At 38.1% G+C, this 23,306-nt stretch overlaps 1 pseudogene; it reads left to right on the top strand.

Annotated features, from left to right (window-relative positions):
• The first annotated feature begins 14,933 nt into the window (after positions 1 to 14,933).
• On the top strand, positions 14,934 to 20,303 carry LOC129505778 (cytochrome c oxidase subunit 7A-related protein, mitochondrial-like; annotated as a pseudogene).
• Positions 20,304 to 23,306: the final 3,003 nt, after the last annotated feature.

Genomic DNA, 23,306 nt, shown 5'->3' with positions numbered 1-23,306 from the left:
ATAAAGATGCATTTCCTGATGAGTGAGTGAGCTCGGGGTCCAAGTCCCTGCTCCGCTGTGTCGGGTATACTTGGACACAAGCTCGACCTTGTAAATAAACCCTCGTGTGTTTGCACTGGTGTCGGCTTCTCGGTGGTTTCTCGGATTCACAGTCTTGGGCACAACAGTCCTGTGGTTCTGAGTAGTCCCTTCTGATGTGGACGTGGCCCCCAACGGCGCCTCCAGAGTCCTCCAGGGGGTCCTGAGGAAGCCGGGCTCCTGTGAGGGCGGACGTGGCCCCACGTGTTCCTGAGTCATAGTCAGCGGGTCCTGAGGACGCCGGGTCTCCTGTCACTGTGGACTATGCCTCACATCCTTCTGGAAGCCTCACAGCAGGTCCTCAGGAGGCCGGGGGCTCCTGTCAGCCTGAACATGGACAAGTATGCCAAAAGGAAAATCAGTATCATTGCTGTGAATTGCACATTCAGAGAGTCAAAAGAAAGTAGTCAGAGAAAATAGCCAACAAGCCAAAGAAGGAAGGAAGGAAGGAAAGAGGGAAAGGAGGAAGCAACACTTACAGCATACCTAGCATTCTGTTTTCATAGGTGCTTTTCATGGCTTGAATCCTCCAGCCCTAGAACAGTCCTAGGAAAGTGACATAATTTTCTCTATTTTACAAAAGAATACAGAAAGATTAAATACATCAGCCCAAGATGGCAAGGCTAGTTGTTGGGTTAGGTAGGATGCAGGTTTTTCAACTCCAGAAGATAGTGAGGCCCAGGGCTTAAAGAGTGTGTTCTAGAAAATCAGACAAGAGTTCAGTCCTGGTCCCACCAAGTACTATCTATCTGTGTGCTTTCTGCCACATTCTTTAACCTCTTCATGCCCCATCACTGAAATGAGGATAAAGTAAATTACATGGAGATAAGCTATATAAAATAAAAAAAAAACCTATTAACAAGTATTTTACAGAAACTGGTGGGAGTAGGTTGACCATCGACTGTGTTGTGGTTTTTGTTTTCTTCCTAGATTTCCGTCTTAGTCTGTTCAGCCTGCTGTAACAGAATACCATAGACAGGCTGGTTTGTAACAACAGAGATTAATTTCTCAGAGTTCTGGAGTCTGGGAAGTTCAAAATCAAGGTTCTGGCAGATTTGGTGTCTGGTGAGGACTTCCTGAAGCATAGATAGCCATTTTCTAACTGTGTCTTCACATGGTGGAAGGGGTGAGGGAGCTCTCTGTTTTGTGTGTGTGTATGTGTTTATAAGGGCATTAATTCCATTCAGGAGGGCTCTCCTCTTATGGCCTAATAATCTCCCCCAAACCCCACCTCCTAATACCATTACATTAGTGATGAAAATTTCAATATATGAATTTTGAGGGGACACAAATCAGACTACAGCAATATCTTTTTAAAAATAAAATTCAGGGGCACCCGGCTGGCTTAGTCGGTTAAGTGTCCGACTCTTGATTGCAGCTTGGGTCATCATGAAGTCAGGATCGTGGGACTGTGCCCTGTGTTGGGCTCTGCACTGGGCATGGATCCTTCTTGGAATTCTCCCTCTCCCTCTCCTTCTGCCCCACTTTCTCCCATTCATCTCTTTAGTGCTGGATGACATTCCATTGTCTGGATATACCCCCCAGTTTATCCACTCCCCTACTGAAGAACATCTTAGTTGCTTCGTGGTTTGGGAAATTATGAATAAAGCTGATACAAACTTATATGTGTAGGTTTTTGTGTGGATATAAGTTTTAAGCTTCAGTGAGTAAATGCTAAAGAGTATAATGTTGGATTATATGGTAAGAATATGTTTAGTTCTGTAAGAAACTATCGAACTGTTTTCCAAAGTGGCCGTACCACCAGCAATGAATGAAGAGTTCCCCTTACTTCACATTCTCACTAGCATTTGATGTTGGTGTTCTGGAATTTGGCCATTCTAGTAGGTGTGTAGTGGTAAGTCATTTTGTTTTAATATGCATTTCCCTGATGACATATGACATGGAACATCTATTCATATGTTTATTTTTCATTTGTATATCTTTTTGGTGAGTTATTTGATGTTTGGTCTATTTTTTAATTGGATTGTTTGTTTTCTTATCATTAAGTTTTAAGAGTTCTTTGTATATTTTGGGTCACAGTTCTTCATCGGACATATGTTTTGCAAATTATTTTCTACTAATCTGTGACTTGTGCTTTTATTCTCTTGACAGTGTCGTTTGCAGAGCAGAAAATTTTAATTTGAATGAAATCCAGTTTATCAATTCTTTCATGGATCATGCTTTTGTTGTGGTATCTAAAAAGTCATCATGAGGGGCATCGTAGTGGCTCAGTCAGTTAAGTGTCCAACTTGGTTTCAACTCAGATCATGATATCAGGACTGGGAGGTTGAGCCCTCTGTCAGGCTCCTCGCTCAGCAGTGAGTCCACTTGAGATCCTTTTCTCCCTCTCCCTCTGCTTCTCCCCACCCACACAGTCTGTCTCTCTTCCTCTCAAATAATAAATAAATCTAAAAAAAATTTTTTAAATAAAAAGTCACCACTGAACCCAAGGTCATCCAGATTTTCTCCTATATTATCTTCTAGGAAGTTTACACTTTCGTCTTTTACATTTTGAGTTAATTTTTGTAAAACATATGATGTTTATGTTTAAATTTTGTTTTTTTACATGTAGGTATCAAGTTGTTCCAGCACCATTTTTTGAAAAGACCATTTTTGTTCCATTGTATTGCCTTTGTCCCTTTGTCAAAGATTGGTTGACTGTATCCATGTGGGTCTATCCCTGAGTTCTCTATTTTGTTCCATTGGCCTATTTGTTGTTGTGTTGTTGTTGTTGTTGTTGTTTAAATATTTTTATTTAGTTATTCATGAGAGACACACAGAGAGAGAGAGAGGCAGAGACACAGGCAGAGAGAGAAGCAGGCTCCATGCAGAGAGACTGATGCAGGACTCGATCCCGGGAGTCCAGGATCACAACCTGGGCCGAAAGCAGGGGCTAAACCGCTGAGCCACCCAGGGATCCCCACATTGACCTATTTGTCTAGTCTTTCACCAACACAAAATTTGTTTTTATTAACCATAGCTGGGAAATTATTTTAAAAAAACTTCACTATTTGTTATTAAATGCCACAGCTACAACTTCTTGTGCAGGATCAAGCCTCAGATACCTCTGGCCCTGAGATCTAGAAGAACTTTGTTTTTCCAGTGTCTGGTGGCTATGACCTCAGCAGGTAGTCTGAACTGGTCAGGCTTTTTAGCTCCCAGTTTCTTGTCTCCATTGGACTAGTTTTCAGGGTGAGGAGGCCATGAAGCCTGAATCACAGTGGCTTTCAAAGATTCTTGATGATGGCCTCCAGGGGCAGTTTGTCACCAGGGGCCAGGTACATGTGTAGGTAGTACTTGTAGCACATGAGCCACATGCTAGCCTTTCCTTGGCTGCGCTCTTCATTGGTGAGGATTTAGACAGCCAAGTGGATATACCTACCTGGAGTATGAGGACTACTTCATTTACCTGCTTCTGGGCTTACCTGTTTGGGTTTTTTCCCTATGTCCATCCACAAGAGAGTGAACCATGCTTGTGGTGTGCACATCCTTAGGCCTCAGAGTGGTCAGAGCAGCAGTTTGCCTCAAGGATAGGAAAGGTTGGGAGAGGGGATGGCTCTGAATATTGTTTGGATGTGTAAGTTAAGGTGTCGACACACATTCAGGTGAGATCCTTCAATGTGTAGGAGGAACCAAGGATAGGGTTGAGGATCAGGTCTGGAGCAGACTTTTGGCACCATCATTTTCCATACTAACTTTGAAAAGGCCAAGAATTTCAAATTTGTAACAGCCTTTCAAATCATTATGAGGGCATATTTGTCAAAGTAAGAGGACAGAATATATTTTATTTAACAGCTTGATACTTGATTTTAACTTTTACACAGCTAGGTATACAGTGTAGGACCTCCCTTTGTCCTCTACCTATGGATCCACAAATTTTGGGGGTAGACCTGTTGGTGAGTGATAGATCTGGGACCAAAATTCAATATTCTTTTCTTCTTTGTCAAAGCTCTCTCAATTCTCCCCCGCCCCCTTTCTAGAGTGGGGGTAGCTGCAGAGGGAAAGGAAGAGAGAGAATGTCTTTTTTTTTTTAAATAAGTTTATTTTTTATTGGTGTTCAATTTACCAACATGCAGAATTACACCCAGTGCTCATCCTGTCAAGTGCCCCCTCCAGTGCCCGTCACCCATTCACCCCCACCTCCCGCCCTCCTCCCCTTCCACCACCCCTAGTTCATTTCCCAGAGTTAGGAGTCTTTATGTTCTGTCTCCCTTTCTGATATTTCCCACACATTTCTTCTCCCTTCCCTTATATTCCCTTTCACTATTATTTATATTCCCCAAATGAATGAGAACATATAATGTTTGTCCTTCTCCGATTGACTTACTTCACTCAGCATAATACCCTCCAGTTCCATCCACGTTGAAGCAAATGGTGGGTATTTGTCATTTCTAATGGCTGAGTAATATTCCATTGTATACATAAACCACATCTTCTTTATCCATTCATCTCTCGATGGACACCGAGGTTCCTTCCACAGTTTGGCTATTGTGGCCATTGCTGCTATAAACATTGGGGTGCAGGTGTCCCCGCGTTTCATTGCATCTGTATCTTTGGGGTAAATCCCTAACAGTGCAATTGCTGGGTCATAGGGCAGGTCTATTTTTAACTCTTTGAGGAACCTCCACACAGTTTTCCAGAGTGACTGCACATTCCCACCAACAGTGCAGGAGGGTTCGCTTTTCTCTGCATCCTCTCCAACATTTGTGGTTTCCTGCCTTGTTAATTTTCCCCATTCTCACTGGTGTGAGGTGGTATCTCATTGTGGTTTTGATTTGTATTTCCCTGATGGCAAGTGATGCAGAGCATTTTCTCATGTGCATGTTGGCCATGTCTATGTCTTCCTCTGTGAGATTTCTCTTCATGTCTTTTGCCCATTTCATGATTGGATTGTTTGTTTCTTTGGTGTTGAGTTTAAGAAGTTCTTTATAGATCTTGGAAACTAGCCCTTTATCTGATATGTCATTTGCAAATATCTTCTCCCATTCTGTAGGTTGTCTTTGAGTTTTGTTGACTGTATCCTTTGCTGTGCAAAAGCTTCTTATCTTGATGAAGTCCCAATAGTTTATTTTTGCTTTTGTTTCTTTTGCCTTCGTGGATGTATCTTGCAAGAAGTTACTGTGGCCAAGTTCAAAAAGGGTGTTGCCTGTGTTCTCCTCTAGGATTTTGATGGAATCTTGTCTCACATTTAGATCTTTCATCCATTTTGAGTTTATCTTTGTGTATGGTGAAAGAGAGTGGTCTAGTTTCATTCTTCTGCATGTGGATGTCCAATTTTCCCAGCACCATTTATTGAAGAGACTGTCTTTCTTCCAATGGATAGTCTTTCCTCCTTTATCGAATATTAGTTGACCATAAAGTTGAGGGTCCACTTCTGGGTTCTCTATTCTGTTCCATTGATCTATGTGTCTGTTTTTGTGCCAGTACCACACTGTCTTGATGACCACAGCTTTGTAGTACAACCTGAAATCTGGCATTGTGATGCCCCAGCTATGGTTTTCTTTTTTAAAATTCCCCTGGCTATTCGGGGTCTTTTCTGATTCCACACAAATCTTAAAATAATTTGTTCTAACTCTCTGAAGAAAGTCCATGGTATTTTGATAGGGATTGCATTAAACCTGTAAATTGCCCTGGGTAACATTGACATTTTCACAATATTAATTCTGCCAATCCATGAGCATGGAATATTTTTCCATCTCTTTGTGTCTTCCTCAATTTCTTTCAGAAGTGTTCTATAGTTTTTAGGGTATAGATCCTTTACCTCTTTGGTTAGGTTTATTACTAGGTATCTTATGCTTTTGGGTGCAATTGTAAATGGGATGGACTCCTTAATTTCTCTTTCTTCAGTCTCATTGTTAGTGTATAGAAATGCCACTGATTTCTGGGCATTGATTTTGTATCCTGCCACGCTACCAAATTGCTGTATGAGTTCTAGCAATCTTGGGGTGGAGACTTTTGGGTTTTCTACGTAGAGTATCATGTCATCGGCGAAGAGGGAGAGTTTGACTTCTTCTTTGACAATTTGAATGCCTTTAATGTCTTTTTGTTGTCTGATTGCTGAGGCTAGGACTTCCAGTACTATGTTGAATAGCAGTGGTGAGAGTGGACATCCCTGTCTTGTTCCTGATCTTAGGGGAAAGGCTCCCAGTGCTTCCCCATTGAGAATTATATTTGCTGTGGGCTTTTCGTAGATGGCTTTTATGATGTTGAGGAATGTTCCCTCTATCCCTATACTCTGAAGAGTTTTGATCAGGAATGGATGCTGTATTTTGTCAAATGCTTTCTCTGCATCTAATGAGAGGATCATATGGTTCTTGGTTTTTCTCTTGCTGATATGATGAATCACATTGATTGTTTTATGAGTGTTGAACCAGCCTTGTGTCCCGGGGATAAATCCTACTTGGTCATGGTGAATAATTTTCTTAATGTACTGTTGGATCCTATCGGCTAGTATCTTGTTGAGAATTTTTGCATCCATGTTCATCAGAGATATTGGTCTGTAATTCTCCTTTTTGGTGGGGTCTTTGTCTGGTTTTGGAATTAAGGTGATGCTGGCCTCATAGAACGAATTTGGAAGTACTCCATCTCTTTCTATCTTTCCAAACAGCTTTAGTAGAATAGGTATGGTTTCTTCTTTAAATGTTTGATAGAATTCCCCTGGGAAGCCATCTGGCCTTGGACTCTTGTGTCTTGGGAGGTTTTTGATGACTGCTTCAATTTCCTCCCTGGTTACTGGCCTGTTCAGGTTTTCTATTTCTTCCTGTTCCAGTTTTGGTAGTTTGTGGCTTTCCAGGAATGCGTCCATTTCTTCTAGATTGCGTAATTTATTGCCGTATAGCTGTTCATAATGTTTTTAAAATCGTTTGTATTTCCTTGGTGTTGGTAGTGATCTCTCCTTTCTCATTCATGATTTTATTAATTTGAGTCTTCTCTCTCTTCTTTTTAATAAGGCTGGCTAATGGTTTATCTATCTTATTAATTCTTTCAAAGAACCAACTCCTGGTTCTGTTGATCTGTTCCACAGTTCTTCTGGTCTCGATTTCATTGAGTTCTGCTCTAATCTTTATTAACTCTCTTCTTCTGCTGGGTGTAGGATCTATTTGCTGTTTTTTCTCTAGCTCCTTTAGGTGTAAGGTTAGCTTCTGTATTTGAGTTCTTTCCAGTTTTTGGATGGATGCTTGTATTGCAATGTATTTCCCCCTTAGGACTGCTTTTGCTGCGTCCCAAAGATTTTGAATGGTTGTATCTTCATTCTCATTAGTTTCCATGAATCTTTTTAATTCTTCCTTAATTTCCTGGTTGACCCTTTCATCTTTTAGCAGGATGGTCCTTAACCTCCACGTGTTTGAAGTCCTTCCAAACTTCTTGTGATTTAGTTCTAATTTCAAGGCATTATGGTCTGAGAATATGCAGGGGACGATCCCAATCTTTTGGTATCCGTTCAGACCCGATTTGTGACCCAGTATGTGGTCTATTCTGGAGAAAGTTCCATGTGCACTTGAGAAGAATGTGTATTCAGTTGAGTTTGGATGTAAAGTTCTGTAGATATCTGTGAAATCCATCTGGTCCAGTGTATCATTTAAAGCTCTCATTTCTTTAGAGATGTTTTGCTTAGAAGACCTATCGAGTATAGAAAGAGCTAGATTGAAGTCACCAAGTATAAGTGTATTATTATCTAAGTATTTCTTCACTTTGGTTATTAATTGATTTAAATCTTTGGCAGTTCCCACATTTGGGGCATATATATTGAGGATTGTTAAGTCCTCTTGTTGGATAGATCCTTTAAGTATGATATAGTGTCCCTCTTCATCTCTCACTACAGTCTTTGGGGTAAATTTTAGTTTATCTGATATGAGGATGGCTACCCCTGCTTTCTTTTGAGGACCATTTGAATGGTAAATGGTTCTCCAACCTTTTATTTTCAGGTTGTAGGTGTCCTTCCGTCTAAAATGAGTCTCTTGTAGACAGCAAATAGATGGGTCCTGCTTTTTTATCCAGTCTGAAACCCTGTACCTTTTGATGGGGTCTTTAAGCCCATTCACATTCAGAGTTACTATTGACAGATAGGAGTTTAGTGTCATCATGATATCTATTCAGTCCTTGTTTTTGTGGATTGTTCCACTGAACTTCTTCTTAAAGGGGAATTTTAAGAGTCCCCCTTAAAATTTCTTGCAGAGCTGGTTTGGAGGTCACATATTCTTTCAGCTCCTGCCTGTCTTGGAAGCTCTTTATCTCTCCTTCCATTTTGAATGAGAGCCTTGCTGGATAAAGTATTCTTGGTTGCATGTTTTTCTCATTTAGGACCCTGAATATATCCTGCCAGCCCTTTCTGGCCTGCCAGGTCTCTGTGGAGAGGTCTGCTGTTACCCTAATATTCCTCCCCATAAAAGTCAGGGATTTCTTGTCTCTTGCTGCTTTAAGGATCTTCTCTTTATCTTTGGAATTTGCAAGTTTAACTATTAAATGTCGAGGTGTTGAACAGTTTTTATTGATTTTAGGGGGGGATCTCTCTATTTCCTGGATCTGAATGCCTGTTTCCCTTCCCAGATTAGGAAAGTTTTCAGCTAGGATTTGTTCAAATACATATTCTGCCCCTCTGGCCCTTTCGGTGCCCTCGGGAACCCCAATTAAATGTAGGTTTTTCTTCCTCAGGCTGTCGTTTATTTCCCTTAATCTATCTTCATGGTCTTTTTATTGTTTGTCTCTTTTTTCCTCAGTTTCCCTCTTTGCCATCAACTTGTCTTCTATGTCACTCACTCGTTCTTCTACCTCGTTAACCCTCATCGTTAGGACTTCTAGTTTGGATTGCATCTCATTCAATTGATTTTTAATTTCTGCCTGATTGGATCTAAATTCTGCAGTCATGAAGTCTCTTGAGTCCTTTATGCTTTTTTCTAGAGCCATCAGTAGCTGTATAATAGTGCTTCTGAATTGGCTTTCTGACATTGAATTGTAATCCAGATTTTGTAACTCTGTGGGAGAGAGGGCTGTTTCTGATTCTTTCTTTTGAGGTGAGGTTTTCCTTCTAGTCATTTTGCTCAGTGCAGAGTGGCCAAAAACAAGTTGTATTGGGAAAAGGAGAAAAAGAGAGGAGAGAGGGAAGGAAAGAAAAGAGAAAAAGAAAAAATAAAAAAGGAAGAAAAAAAGAAAAAAAAGAAGAAAAAGAGAAAGAAAAAGAAAGAAAGGAAAAAAAAAGGGTGGGGGAAGGAAACAAATCAAAAAGAAAAAAAAACAACAAACAAACAAAAAAAACACGGGGGAGTATCTTCTGATTCTGTAGACTTTAAGTCCCTTGACTTCCCCTGGAACTGGTCCGTCCAGCTGGTCTTCTGGGGGAGGGGCCTGCTGTGCTGATTTTCAGGTGTTAGCACTTGGGGGAGCTGCTCTGCCCCCTGCCTGCTGCAGGGCTCAGCGGGGTTGTTCACCCCGTGAGGCCCCAGGAGGAACAGCCGCAGTTGCTATGGCAACTCTGGAAGCCTGGATTCAGCCTCCCGCAGGAACTACGGGGCTCTCTGTCCTGCAGGGCCTGGAGGCTCCGGGGCGGGGCCGCTGATCTGCTCAGCTCGGGGCAGGAGCGTCCTTGCTGTCCTGGGCCCTCCCGGCCTCTGCCTGTCCCGGGGGAGGCCGGATCCTGGGCTGTGTCCCGGCGCCCTGTGCTCCGGGGCCTGCGCTGTTGGGCCCCTCCCCCTCGGAGGCCTTTTGTTTCTTTATTTCTCCCCCCCCCCCCCCCCCCCCCCCCGTCTTCCCACCTTGATAGAAGCGCGAACTCTTCTCACTGTAGCGTTCCAGCTGGTCTCTCTTTACATCTCAGGCCGAATTCGTAGATTTTCAGGATGATTTGAAGGTTATCTAGGTAATTTGGTGGGGGCAGGTGACTTGGGGACCCTACTCTTCCGCCGTCTTACCCCTCCTCGAGAATGTCTTAACCATGTTCCACACTCAGCACGGAGCCCAACACGGGGCCCAATATCACAGCCTTGAAATCATGACCTGCACCAAAATCAAGAGACGGATGTTGAACTGACTGAGCCACCCAGGTGCCATTTCTTTCAACTCTTTTAATGAGCTCAGCTCACCCTTACTAAAACAACCACTTCTACTAGATTTCTTCCTGTTTTCCCCTGCTGGTCAAGTGTGAAATCTAAGGTTGAATCAGAGAAAGTATTCTTATTCTCAATTAAGTTAAAGTACAGTTTGTTTTGGGCCTTCAGTCTCCCCTGGCTCTTCTCTTCCCAGACACCAGTAACTTATGCTGTGTCCATGAATTCACACTTTTTCTAAAACTCATCCAAAAGATGACCCAAGGGTAGGCCCAGGGGATACTGACAGAGCTTGGGTGGGTAGGCTGGAGTGCCTAAGCATGTCTTCTTAGCTCATCGTATTATGGAACACAGCCAGACGTGGAAACAGGGAGAAAGCTTTGGGCTGAGGGTGTGAGGACTAGCTCTCTCATCCTACCACATTCAAATACAGAACTCTGAGAAGAGTATACAAATTCCGAACTTGAAGTTGGTCTTCCAAACTATTACACTCCATGTAAGATGATAAAACATATTTAATTTAACAGCCTCTTAGTTTGACTTAGAACTTTCCAATATTTAGAATATAGTACATGGTTCTTCATTTATTTTTCCACACCCAGACCTGAGAATATTCGAAGTAGATCTGCTTAGAAGGATGTTTCCCCCATAAGATAGGCTTCTTTTCTTTCTGGGTAATACCTGGCGAAGTTTCCATCCTAAAGTCTACTGTCTGAGGTAGTTAGAGATTTCCAAATATGACCACTGGCTGATCTTTACTATCTTGCTGGTTTAAGGTAAGAGGTCTTATATAGCTTTTCAAAAAGGGCCTCAGTTTGTATTGATTCTGTGTTATCTTAGGTCCTTCCTGAAGTTTTCCTGTATCCTGGTATGTTGAGAATTAGCAGAAAAGAATAAAGTCCTCTGCACTCCACTCATTTTTTTTCACTCCAACCTCAAAAACACCTATACACATATGTACAGAGCCACACAAGATTCCTATAAAAATTGGAAAAAAAACTAGAAAAAATATCACTGATGTTTTCTGGAACTTCTTTCCTCCTATTAATGCTAGGGCATTTTACTTAAAAGAAAACAAAGAAACAAAAAAACAACATTAAGACAAAAAAAAAGGGAAGGGTTCTTGTCAGAACATGGAAAAGAAAATTCAAAAATACCTCATATTCTCATATTTCCCTACAGACATGATGCAAGCATTATACAGTTAAGGAACTGCTGACACCAATAACATGATTTCTAGTTCTTTGCTCTTCTTTCCTATCAATGTTTTCTCGAGCCTAGGTTCTGGTCAGTGACTCTGTGACCTTGTAAACAAAAACCCTACGATGCCTACAAGAAAAGCTTAGTGCGATGTCCTCCTTTACTTATATTGCACTTATATTTTTATATACATATATACTTATAGGGTCTTATGTTCTATAAATTGCTTTTTAAATTTTCCTGGTATGGTGAAAGGGATTGAAGGAGATAGAGACGGGATAAATGCAATTAAGAGTATATCAAAATTTAGAAGCTAATAATGTTGATAAATTTGGGCATAACTCAACAGGTTTTATTTTTATTTTTTTTTCTTTTTCTCAACAGTTTTTAAAAGTATCAAGACATTAAGATAATTCAGCAGTCCATTCATTCAACTAGTATTTCTGTTTCTTTTTTTCTACACTAACAAAAAGGATTAAAGCAGCTGGTGTTCACTCACAAGGATTGTGTACACTATTCTGGACAATATAAGATTGTGATACAACAGGTCACAAAACTACTAGAGAAGGAAAACATGTATCTGAGCAGTTAGAACAATATAAGTCTTTATCAGATATTGTACCCTCAGTTTTACCTCATTTCCCCAATCCATATTCTATATTATGACCAGAGTTATCTCTCTATAATGAAAATCTCATCACATAAATATGCTTAAAGCCCTTTATGGTTCTCTATTACTTATTGGAAGATAGTGAAGTGCTTTAGCAACATGTGTACAATGTTTGTGATCATGTCTAGGTCCACCTTTCCAGACTTATCTCCAGTTACCATCTCTCCTTCCGGTGTATACAATGGGAGCCTCTGGATAGCCATGAAACTCAATTTTGTCTTACTTAGCTTTGACTTCCCAGTGTTAGAGGATTTAAGGACACCTTATTTTTAATTAACTCAGCCTTTTCCCACCCATCAATCTCTTTTCTAAACTATTTTATTATAAAATTTAGCACATACAGAAAATTTCATAAAACAAATGAATGGCTTAATAAGATATTGTGAAAAGAACGTTCATATATTTATTATCAAATTAAAAAACTAGAATTTGCTGGCTCATTAGAAGCCCTCTGCATTCCCTTAATTGCATCCTCTTGTCTCCTCTTCAAAGGTAAACACTCACCCCCCATCTTTTCATCTATTCTCAGCTCAAGCCACCATCCCCACATTCCACCTCATCTTTCTTCTTTTTATTTTTTTACTTTTTTATTTTATTGGAGTTCAATTTGCCAACATATAGCATAACACCCAGTGCTCCCCCCTCAGTGCCCATCACCCAGTCACCCCAACCCCCTGCTCACTTCCCCTTCCACTACCCCTTGTTGATTTCCCAGAGTTAGGTGTCTCTCATATTTTGTCACCCTCACTGATATTTTCACTCATTTTCTCTCTTTTCCCTTTAATCCCTTTTATTAATTTTTGTATTCCCCAAATGAATGAGGCCATATAATGTTTGTCCTTTTCCGATTGTTATCTTTCTTCTGACCTCATATACCCCTTTCTCTCTCTGATCTTTATTTTTTAGATTTTTAAATTTAAATTCAATTTGCCAACATATAGCATAACACCCAGTGCTTATCCCATCAAGTGCCCACTCTGATCTTTAAAATTTTTTGATGCTTATTCTTTCTTATTTTATTTAAAAAATTTTTTATTTGAGTATAGTTGACACAGTGTTATGTTAGTTTCAGCTGTGTGACATTGTGATTCTGTATGTATGCTGTAGTATGCTATGTATTCTCTATATTATTGTGTATGTTTTACCTTTATAGTTAAAATCTCATTATAGATGCTCAATGTTTATTGATTGGGTAACTAGTGACTGAGTGAAAGGCAAACATAATAGAGCAAGTAATAGGCAGAAACTTACTCAGCCAGAGAAAGGGAAATAGAATATAATCTACACAAAGAGAGAGAGAGAGAGAGAAGCAAGATATTGTTCGAGGTAGTGTACATGAATATTCAAGAGTTTCACACACTGAAAATCTCAATGTCCTTCTTTATTATTCACTTCTTCACACCATAATAAATGTTAAGAATTCCAGATATGCATCTGATTTCATCTTCATGCACTTTAATGTCTCTGGTTTTGGATAAAGATGGCATTTAGGCCCAAGTAGTACATGTCTCTCTTCAGCATTTCACTCTAGAGAAAACATGGCCAGAGTATGGGCCAGACTACAGGATGAACTCCTGACATGGATACTTCAGGAAGAATTTTACATTTTCATCCCTGAAATGGATGAAATGAAATGAAATGAAGTTACATTTCATTCCAATGTAATTGGAAGAGGTTACACTGAAAATCCTTTCCCACTTAATGATGGAATGATACGATGATTAAGTCTGCATTTTTATTTAGAAATTACCTTGACATTGAAATTCAGTAGTTCAAGGATGACCCTTAGAAATCCAGATTAAAAATAAAAATGAGAACTAAAAAAAAAAAAAGAAAAAAAAGAAACCTCTCAGAAAACTCAGTGGCCACATATTACAGAATATGGTAACAATAACAGACTTTGGAGGGGATGGGGATCTGATACCATAGTTATTATGACATAAAGTTATAATTCAAGTATCTTCTAGACTCCACCTAGTAAATATAGTTGAGGCTTTTAGTCAATCTATCTCCATCTTTTCAAGTCTTGGATGGAATAATAAATGTTAAACATGTAAACTTGAAAAAAAATAAACATGTAAACTTGAATAATCTTGCTATTCACATCTGTTCAGTGATTCTCTCCACCATATCCATATTTTTTTGTGAAATTTAACTTATTCTTTGAGGTTCAAATAAAACATATCCTTCTATATTAAATCTATCTTGATACCACATGAAAGTTAGAGCTTTGTCTATTCTAATCCCACAACTTTTTTTTCTTAAAGTATTTAATACATTGGATTTTGAAGTTGCATTTATCTGCCCCAAAGAATTATAAGCTCTTCAGCTTTAAGGACTGAATTTTATTTAGTACTAAATCTATGGTAGGTGCTCAATAATTCGAGTGAATAAAAAGTACAAAGTGATAAAATTTAAGAAACAGAATAAAAAGTAATGAACAGTCAGTACTACATACTTCAGTCATACATACTGAAATGAATAACTTCTTTTTCCCAGGTACTAGATTAAACACTGACAAAAGGCATCCAGGAGCTCACAGTTCAGTGGGAAAAACAGAAAAGTGAATACATGCAGTATTGGTGGGAGGAAGATAGAGATGGGTAAGGTACTGCGGGAGCCAGGGAACCAGTCTTCAACTCAGACTGGGGAATAAGAAACAGATGTTCAAGTTAATTCATTAGGGACAGGTAGCCAGTCAGGTGGAAAAGGGGTAGAGGTGGAGGGCATTCAAGACTCAGGAAACAGAAGCAGTGAAATCTTCTATCTCAATGAAGGCATAGTCATGTTTCTTCTTATACAAAGATTCCCTATTTCTTGCAACACAGGCTTTTCCAGTTTGAATAATGTATTTTGAATGATTTAGTCTCTTTTGGGTAAATGCTTCTCAGATTTCATCTCCCCATCTTTACTCCTGCCCCCCTCTCTTTGCCAAGTGTAACCTCATGGCAACAGGTAAGACAAGTGATTGGAATGTATGCAGCATTCTCTAAAACCTTATTCTCATTCTCAGTGGAAAGCCACTCAGATATATTTCCTGCATTGGTGACCTTTCAGGTACAACTGGCTTCACTTAACCTTTTGGAGGACATGTAAGCATCTGTGGCTAGAATCCACAGTATATGGCATTTATATGATATTTTAAATGTGGCAACTACTTCAACCAGATACTGGGTCTTAACCAGTCTATTGTTCCTAACAACAATTTGGCCACATGTTCGAGTACCAAGGACAGGCCTTGGGAAATAAGGAAAGAACTTCAGAATCACCTGAGTACCATCCTTCAGGATTCCCAGGTATGTGCATCTGGATGTTTCCACTGAGACCCTTCCACAGCTAGAACTGGGGAACTTTAAAAAGCCCTGATATATTGCTAGAGATCTAGAAGACAGCGTGTATGCAAGACTTGACCTGGGAAAAAAAGAAGGCTCTAGTCATTCCAGTCCATGTTTGGCTGACATTGAGTTCCTGCATAGGCAGGAAATGAAAGCTAAGACTGTTTGATAAATTGCTCGAGGTTTGAAGACATGTCTTCACACACAGATCCCATTGGCGAAGGGTGACATACAAGTAAAGCTTTTAGGAAAATCTCATGAAAGATTGTTGGCTGTCACTAAATAATATTGGTTCAAAGATGACCCTTAGAAGTCCAGATTAAAAATGAGAACTTAAAAAAAAGAAACCTATCAGAGAACTCAGTGGCCACATATTACAGAATATCAGTAACAATAACAAACTTTGGAGGGGATGAGGATCTGATACCATAGTTATTATAATGTAAAATATAGCATCTAAAGTATCCACTTTCAACAAAAATTATGAGACATGCAAAAAAATGAAAATATGACACATACACAGGAATAAAGGAGAGCTAAGGGAAAATGTCCCTGAAGGAAAACCAATCATGGACTTAGTAGACAAGGCTTTAAATCAGTTATTATTAAAATATTAAGATAATAATATAATTAAAAGAAAGTATGACAATAATATCTTACCAATTGGAGAATAGCAATAAAAAGGAATTTTTAAAAAAAATAACTCAGACATTCTAGAGTTGGAAAGTACAAAATTAAAATTAAAAAGTTCACTAGAGGTGCTAAAATAATTGAGCTTGCAGAAGAAAGAATCAATGAGTTTGAAGATAGGCCAATTAAGATTGTCCAGTCCTAAGAAACAGAAAGAAAAAGAATGAAAAAAAAAATGAGTGGTACCTCAGAGACCTGCAAACGCACTCAAGCATATAAACATATGAAAAATTAGTGTCTAAGAAGGAAAGAAAAGAGAATGGGGCAGAAAGAATACTTGAAGAAATAATAACCCCAAACTTCCAAAATTTGATGAAAAGCATTAATAAATCAACATATCCCAAAACCTCCATAAACCATAAGATAAACTCAGAGAGATCTACACAAAGATACTTCATAAACAAACATTTGAAAGACAAAGATAGAATCTTGAAAGCAAGAAGAAAAGTGACTAATCACATATAAAGGATACTCATCAGAAACCATAGAAGCCAGAAGGAAGTGGGATGAAATATTCAAAATACTAAAGAAAGAGACTGTCAGCCAAGAATGATATATCCAGTAAAACTATCCTTCACAAATGAAGGGGAAATTAAGATATTCCCAGATAAACAAATTCTGAGACACTTTGTTATTAGCGGAGTTATCCAATAAGAAATACTAAAAGAAGCCCGTCAGGCTAAAAAGAAAAGACACCAGATGGTAACTCAAATCCACATGAATAAATAAAGAGCACTAGAAAAGGTAAGTAGGTAGATAAATATAAGACAGTATAAACATATTTTTGTTTCTCTTTTATTCTTTTATCTGATTTAAAAGATAACTGCATAAAGCAATAACTATAAAACTGTTGTACTTGGAATGTATAAATATATAATCTGTATGAAAATAATAATACTAAAAACGGAGAGGGAGCAGAGGTATATCAAAGCAAAGGTTTTATATACTATTGAATAAAGTTAATATTAACCTGAACTAGACTGTTTTAAGTTAAAATGCTGATTGAATCTCTAAGGCAACCACTATTAAAAAATATAATAAGAGAAACAACAAGGAAATCAAATGGGTACAGTAGAAAATATGTATTTAACACAAAAAAATACAGTAACAGAAAAACAAAGGAGCAAAAAGACATAAGCCATATATTAAAAACAAGAGCAAAATGCCATATATAAATCATACCTATCAGCAATTATAATAAAGTGAATTAAACACTCCTATCAAAACGTATAGGTTTGCAGAATATATGAAAACATAATACAATCCTTTTTTATTTTGTGTACAAGAAATATGCTTTAAATTCAAAGACACAAATAGGTTGAAAGAGAGTTCAATCCCCCAAAAAAGTAAAAAAAAAAAAAAAAAAAAAAGTAAAAGAGTTCAATCCCAAAAATTCAAGAAAGAATTAGAAGAACAAAACTAATCAACTAAATCTAACATCTACAAAATGTTCCACTCAACAATAGCAGAATATACATTTTTCTTCAGTGCATATAAAAATTTGTCAGGATAAATTATATGCTAAACTGTAAAACAGGCATCAGTAAATTTCATTGACTTACACCTATACCAGTTATTTTCTTTGACACCACTGGAATTATATTAGGTATCAAAAATGAGAAGGAAATTTGGGAAATTCACAAATATGTAGAAATTTATAACTAATGGATCAAAGAAGAAATCATGAGGGAAATTAGAAAATACAATGACAAGTATTCAAATAAAAAAAGAAAGTATACTAAATTATGGAATGCAGCTAAAGTAATTCCTAAAAAGAAATTTATAGGTGCAAAAAAGTGCCTATATTTAAAAAAGAGAAAGATCTCAAATTAATAACCTTTTACGGGATCCCTGGGTGGCGCAGCAGTTTAGCGACTGCCTTTGGCCCAGGGCGCGATCCTGGAGACCCGGGATCGAATCCCACGTCGGGCTCCCGGTGCATGGAGCCTGCTTCTCCTTCTGCCTGTGTCTCTGCCTCTCTCTCTCTCACTGTGTGCCTATCATAAATAAATAAAAATTAAAAAAAAAATAACCTTTTACCTTAATAAATTCAGAAAAAAAGCAAAAACCAAACTGAAAGCAAACAGAATGAAGAAAATAACAAGGATTAGAGTAGAAATAACTGAAATAGAGAACAGAAAAATAATAGAAAAAAATCTAAAAGTTAGTTTTTTAAAAAGTACAACAAAATTGAGAAGTCTTTAGCCATGCTAGCAAGATAAAAAGAGAGAATACTCAATTTGCTAGACTAACAAGGATATAAGAGGGACTATACTAGCAATATTAGAGAAGATTATAAGGGAATATGAAAAACTGTATGACAAGTCTTAAAACTTTAGGTGAAATGGACAAATTCCTAGGACACAAACTACCAAAATAGCCTCAAGCAGAAATAAGAAATCTGAATAGACCCATACATATTTTTTTTAATTTTTATTTATTTATTTATGACAGTCACAGAGAAAGAGAGAGAGAGAGAGAGAGGCAGAGACACAGGCAGGGGGAGAAGCAGGCTCCATGCACCGTGAGCCCGACGCGGGATTCGATCCCGGGTCTCCAGGATCGCGCCCTGGGCCAAAGGCAGGTGCTAAACCACTGCGCCACCCAGGGATCCCTAGACCCATACATATTAAGGACTGAATTAGTAATTTAAAAACTTCATAAATAAAAATCCAAGTTCAGATGATTCCATTGGTGAATTCCACCAAACATTTAAAAAAGAATTAGTACAGTCTTTCACTGACTAGACTATTTGAAATGACTGCAGGGGAGGGAGGAGAGAAAGAAACACTTTACAATCATTCTATGAGGCCAGCATTATCCTGTTTTGAAAATCAGACAAGGATATCACAAAGAAAATGACAGACCAATATCTCTGATGGATGTAAATCTAAAAATCTTCAACAAAATACTAGCAAAATGCGGGGCAGCCCGGGTGGCTCAGCGGTTTAGCACCGCCTTCAGCCCAGAGCATGATCCTGGAGACCTGGGATCGAGTCCCATATCGAGCTCCTTGTGTGGAGCCTGCTTCTCTGCCTCTCTCTCTCTCTCTCTCTCTCTCTTTCTCTCTCTCTCTCTCTCTCTCTCTATCTCTCATGGATAAATAAATAAAATCTTAAAAAAATACTAGCAAAATGAATCTAACAAGACATAAGAAGGATTATATACCGCGACCAAGAGAAATTTATCCCAGGAATGCAATGTTACATTAACATGTGAAAATCGATAAAAGTAATATACTATTAATAAAACAAAGCATATGATCAATTAATACAAAAAAGCACTGGACAAACTCCAATACTCTTTCACGATTAAAAAAAAAAAAACAAACCACTTGGGGATCCCTGGGTGGCTCAGCGGTTTAGCACCTGCCTTTGGCTCTGGGCGCGATCCTGAAGTCCCGGGATTGAGTCCCATGTCGGGCTCCCTGCATGGAGCCTGCTTCTCCCTCTGCCTGTGTCTCTGCCTCTCTCTCTCTCTCTCTCTCTCTCTCTCTCTCTCTCTCTCTCACATCAATCAATCAATCAATCAATCTTAAAAAAAATTGACACAGTAGAAACAAGGAAGCTTCCTTGTAGAGAAGCTACAAAAATTCCATTTCTAATTTCAAATTTTATGGTAAAAAGCTGAATTTCTCCCTCTAAATCAGAAAAAGACTCTTATACCAACTCTATTCTATTAATTATTTCTCAACTTATTTGATCACAGAGCAACTTTTTTCCATTAACATTATGAGAATATTTTGTCAAATAGGGATCTATCTTTCTATGTGTCCACATTCTAATAGAAATGCTAAAAGATGGTCAGCAGTCAGGGTTAGGGAGGGGAAGCAGCATATACAGACAAACCTCGTGAATCGCCTTCTCTGAGGCAGTCGGGCAGGCCCGGCTGCGGGGTTCCCGGGCACCCGCCTCCTGTATCACGAGTTTAGCGGCTTCACGCAGAAGTTGATTGGAATGTGGGCTTCGAAGCCTCTGGAAGCCTATGCTAGCCCGCAGGGATTAAGGCCTGTGGTTTCCCCAGAAGCACCGCCTATCACATTTGCCACACCAACCAAACTTGAGTTCTGATTTTACTGTATATGATTATGCTAGGGAAAACAAAGTTCCCTCTGGAACTTTGCAGAAGTTTTTCCAGAAGTCTGATGGTGTGCCCATCCACCCGAAACGAGGCCTATCTGACCAAATGCTTTACCGGACCACCATGGCACTGACATTGTGGGGGTGGGGGTGGGGGACCATCTGCTGTCTGATTGCTCTCTCCGTGGCTTCGCAGCGCAGAAACAAATGACTTAGGCTGCAGAGGACTGATTTACGTTCTGGCATAAACCCTTTGAATTTTCATTTTTCAGTGTTCTGTAAATATTTTTCTTTTTTACTTGAATGGTTTGCTTAATATTTTTCTAGAAAAGTAGAAAGATATTAAGGCAATATTTTGGTTTGTTTATGAAATACACATGGTCCATCAGAGCTCATTGGGCAGTTAAAACTATTGTGTAAAGCAATGCTGCTGCTCCTTGGGCTCCTGACTTCCCTGGAGGTTCTAGAGGAAGGTTGCACATTTAGGCTTATTGGCAGCAGTCTATGCTGAAGTCCTTAGGGACCCACGGTTGTGTTTTTGAATATGGGGGGGAAGGGTGGGCAGAGGCTTTCCTGGATTTGGATGCTACCGAGGAAGAGAGAAGCCAAGGCCAGGAGCATGAAAGAGGGGTTTGCGCTAGTCGACACCGTGAGAATTTTTCCTTCTTGTGGTAAAATGTTAAGAAAAATTACATGCAATCTGCCTCTGTTCGTTGGAGAGTTTCTTTTCAAGGGTTATTTGCCTCATCTCAGATCTTTAGTGAAATTTTATGTGTAATTGTTATGTATTTATTCCACCTCGGGAACAGATAACACCTGTTTAGTGTTGCACTTTAGACCAGTGTGTTTTATTAATGCAACTGTGACACAAAGTCTCCTTTATCTTTTCAAAATGTTATGGCTTTAAATTATTATTTTTTTTGATTGTGGAATAAATACATGAATGAAAAATCTCAAAAAAAAAAAAAACCACATCATGAATCATACCAAACTATTTTTAGTCTTTGGTGTAATCAAAAGCCACTTTGGAATTGAATCTTTAAGGAACTGGATGTGATGGTTTTATTAAAAGTGAGGATTGGAAAGAAAACATTGTGACCAGCAAAATATTTGTGAACATATTTTAGATGATTCAATTTTCCAAATCTTGCAGTTATGTACAAGTTGACAAAAGTCAAATGCAATTAACCAGGGTAATATATGGGATATATGTACTAAATTAAGATACCATCTGAGATATTTGAGTATAAGGGATTGTAAATTCCCTCTTTTAACTACTAGAAGATTATAAAGGAATTATAAATCCCCTCTTTAAAAAATTTATTTCAACTAACAGTAAACTACTAGGAATTTTGGCACACCAGTATGTCTGGATAGAACTAAGGTCAGAGCAAATTTTAAAAGAAACAAATCATCTTCAAAAACATTATCAAAGGCCCTGACATTTCCACTAATTTCTATGAAAAAAAATTCTCTTTATACCCACATACTTTTCTCTAAAAAAGCCCAGTTTTATATAAATGGAATTAAACAATATGTCAACTTTTATGTTCTGGTTTATTTTCTTAGCATGATGTTTCAATGTTAATCCATATTTAGCATATATTAGATTTTCATTCCTTTTTAAGGCTGGATAATATTCCATTGCATGTATATACCACATTTTTTTTATGCATTCATCTGTTGATGAACACTTGGGTTGTTTCTACTTCCGGGTTTTATGTGAATGCTGCTGCCATGAAAACTGGTACACAAGTACCTGTTTGAATACCTGCTTTCAACTCTTTTGAGCGTATATCAAAGAGTGAAATTGCTGAAACATACGGTAATTCTGTTTAGCTTTTTGAGAAAAATGCCACCGTGTTTCCCATGGTAGCTATATCATTTTATATCCCCACCAGCAATGCACAAGTGTTTCAATATCTCCACATCTTTACCAATACTTTTTATTTTTTCCTTTTTTAGGATAATACTTATTTTAATAGGTGTCAAGTGGTATTTCATTATTGTTTTGATTTTCGTTTCCATATGGCTAGTAATGTTGAACATGTTTTCGTGTGTTTTATTGGCCATTTGTATATCTTCTTTAGAGAAACGTCTGTTCAAGTCTTTTGCTCATGTTTCAATTCTTTATTTTTTGTTGTTAGGTAGTAGGAGCTCTTTAAATATTCTGGATATTAGTCCCTTATTAGATATGTGCTTTGCAAATATTTTCTCCTATTCCATGGGTTACCTCTTCATTCTGTTGACAGCAACCTTTGATATACAACAGTTTATAATTTTGATGAAGTCTGATTTATCTACTCTTTTCTTGTCTAGGCCTTTGGTGTCATATATAAGAAATCATTGCCAAATCCAGTGTTATGTGATTTTTTCCCGTGTTTTCTTCTAAGAGTCTTATTTCTTAGGTTTAAGTGTTTGATCCAATTGTGGTAATTTTTGTATATGGTATAAGGAAGCATACAATTTCACTGTTTTACACCTGGATATCCAGTTTTCCCAGCACCAGTCATTAAAAAGACTGCCCTTTCCCCATTGAATGATCTTGGCATCCTTGTTAAAAATCAAGACTATATATTCAAGCTTATTTTGGATTCTCCATTCTGTTCCATTTGTCTATATTTCTGTCCTTATGCCAGTACCATACAATTTTGAGGACTATTTTTTGTAGTAAGTTTTGAGATCAAGAAAGGGAGTTCTTCCACTTTTGTTCTTCATTTTCAAGATTGTTTTAGCTATTCTGAGTCCCTTGAGATTTCATATACATTTTAAGATTGTTTTTTCTATTTCTGCAAAAAAAAAAAAAAAACATTGGGATTTTGATAGGGATTGGATTAAATCTGTAGGTCACTTTAAGTAGTATTGTCATCTTAGCAGAATTAAATCTTCCAATCCATAAACGTGGGATGTTTTTCCATTTATTTATGTATTCTTTAAATTCTTTCAGTAAATTTTATAACTTTTCATGCACAAATCTTTTGCTTCCTTGTTTAAATTCATCTGTAACTATTTTATTCATTTTGATACTATCGTAAATGGAACTGTTTACTTCCTTTTTGTATTAGTCATTGTTAGTGCATAGAAATACAACTGATTTTTGTGTGTTGGTTTTATAACCTGGAAATTTCCTTAATTCATTTGTTATCATTAACAGGTGTGTGTGCGTGTGCATGTGCATGTGTGTGCTATCTTTAGAATTTTCTACATATAAGAT

This window comes from Nyctereutes procyonoides, unplaced genomic scaffold, assembly GCF_905146905.1.
Source record: "Nyctereutes procyonoides isolate TBG_1078 unplaced genomic scaffold, NYPRO_anot_genome, whole genome shotgun sequence".
NCBI classification, from domain to species: domain Eukaryota; kingdom Metazoa; phylum Chordata; class Mammalia; order Carnivora; family Canidae; genus Nyctereutes; species Nyctereutes procyonoides.
The sequence above is the reverse complement of the archived record's forward strand: the minus strand, read 5'-3'. Positions and strand labels throughout refer to the sequence as shown.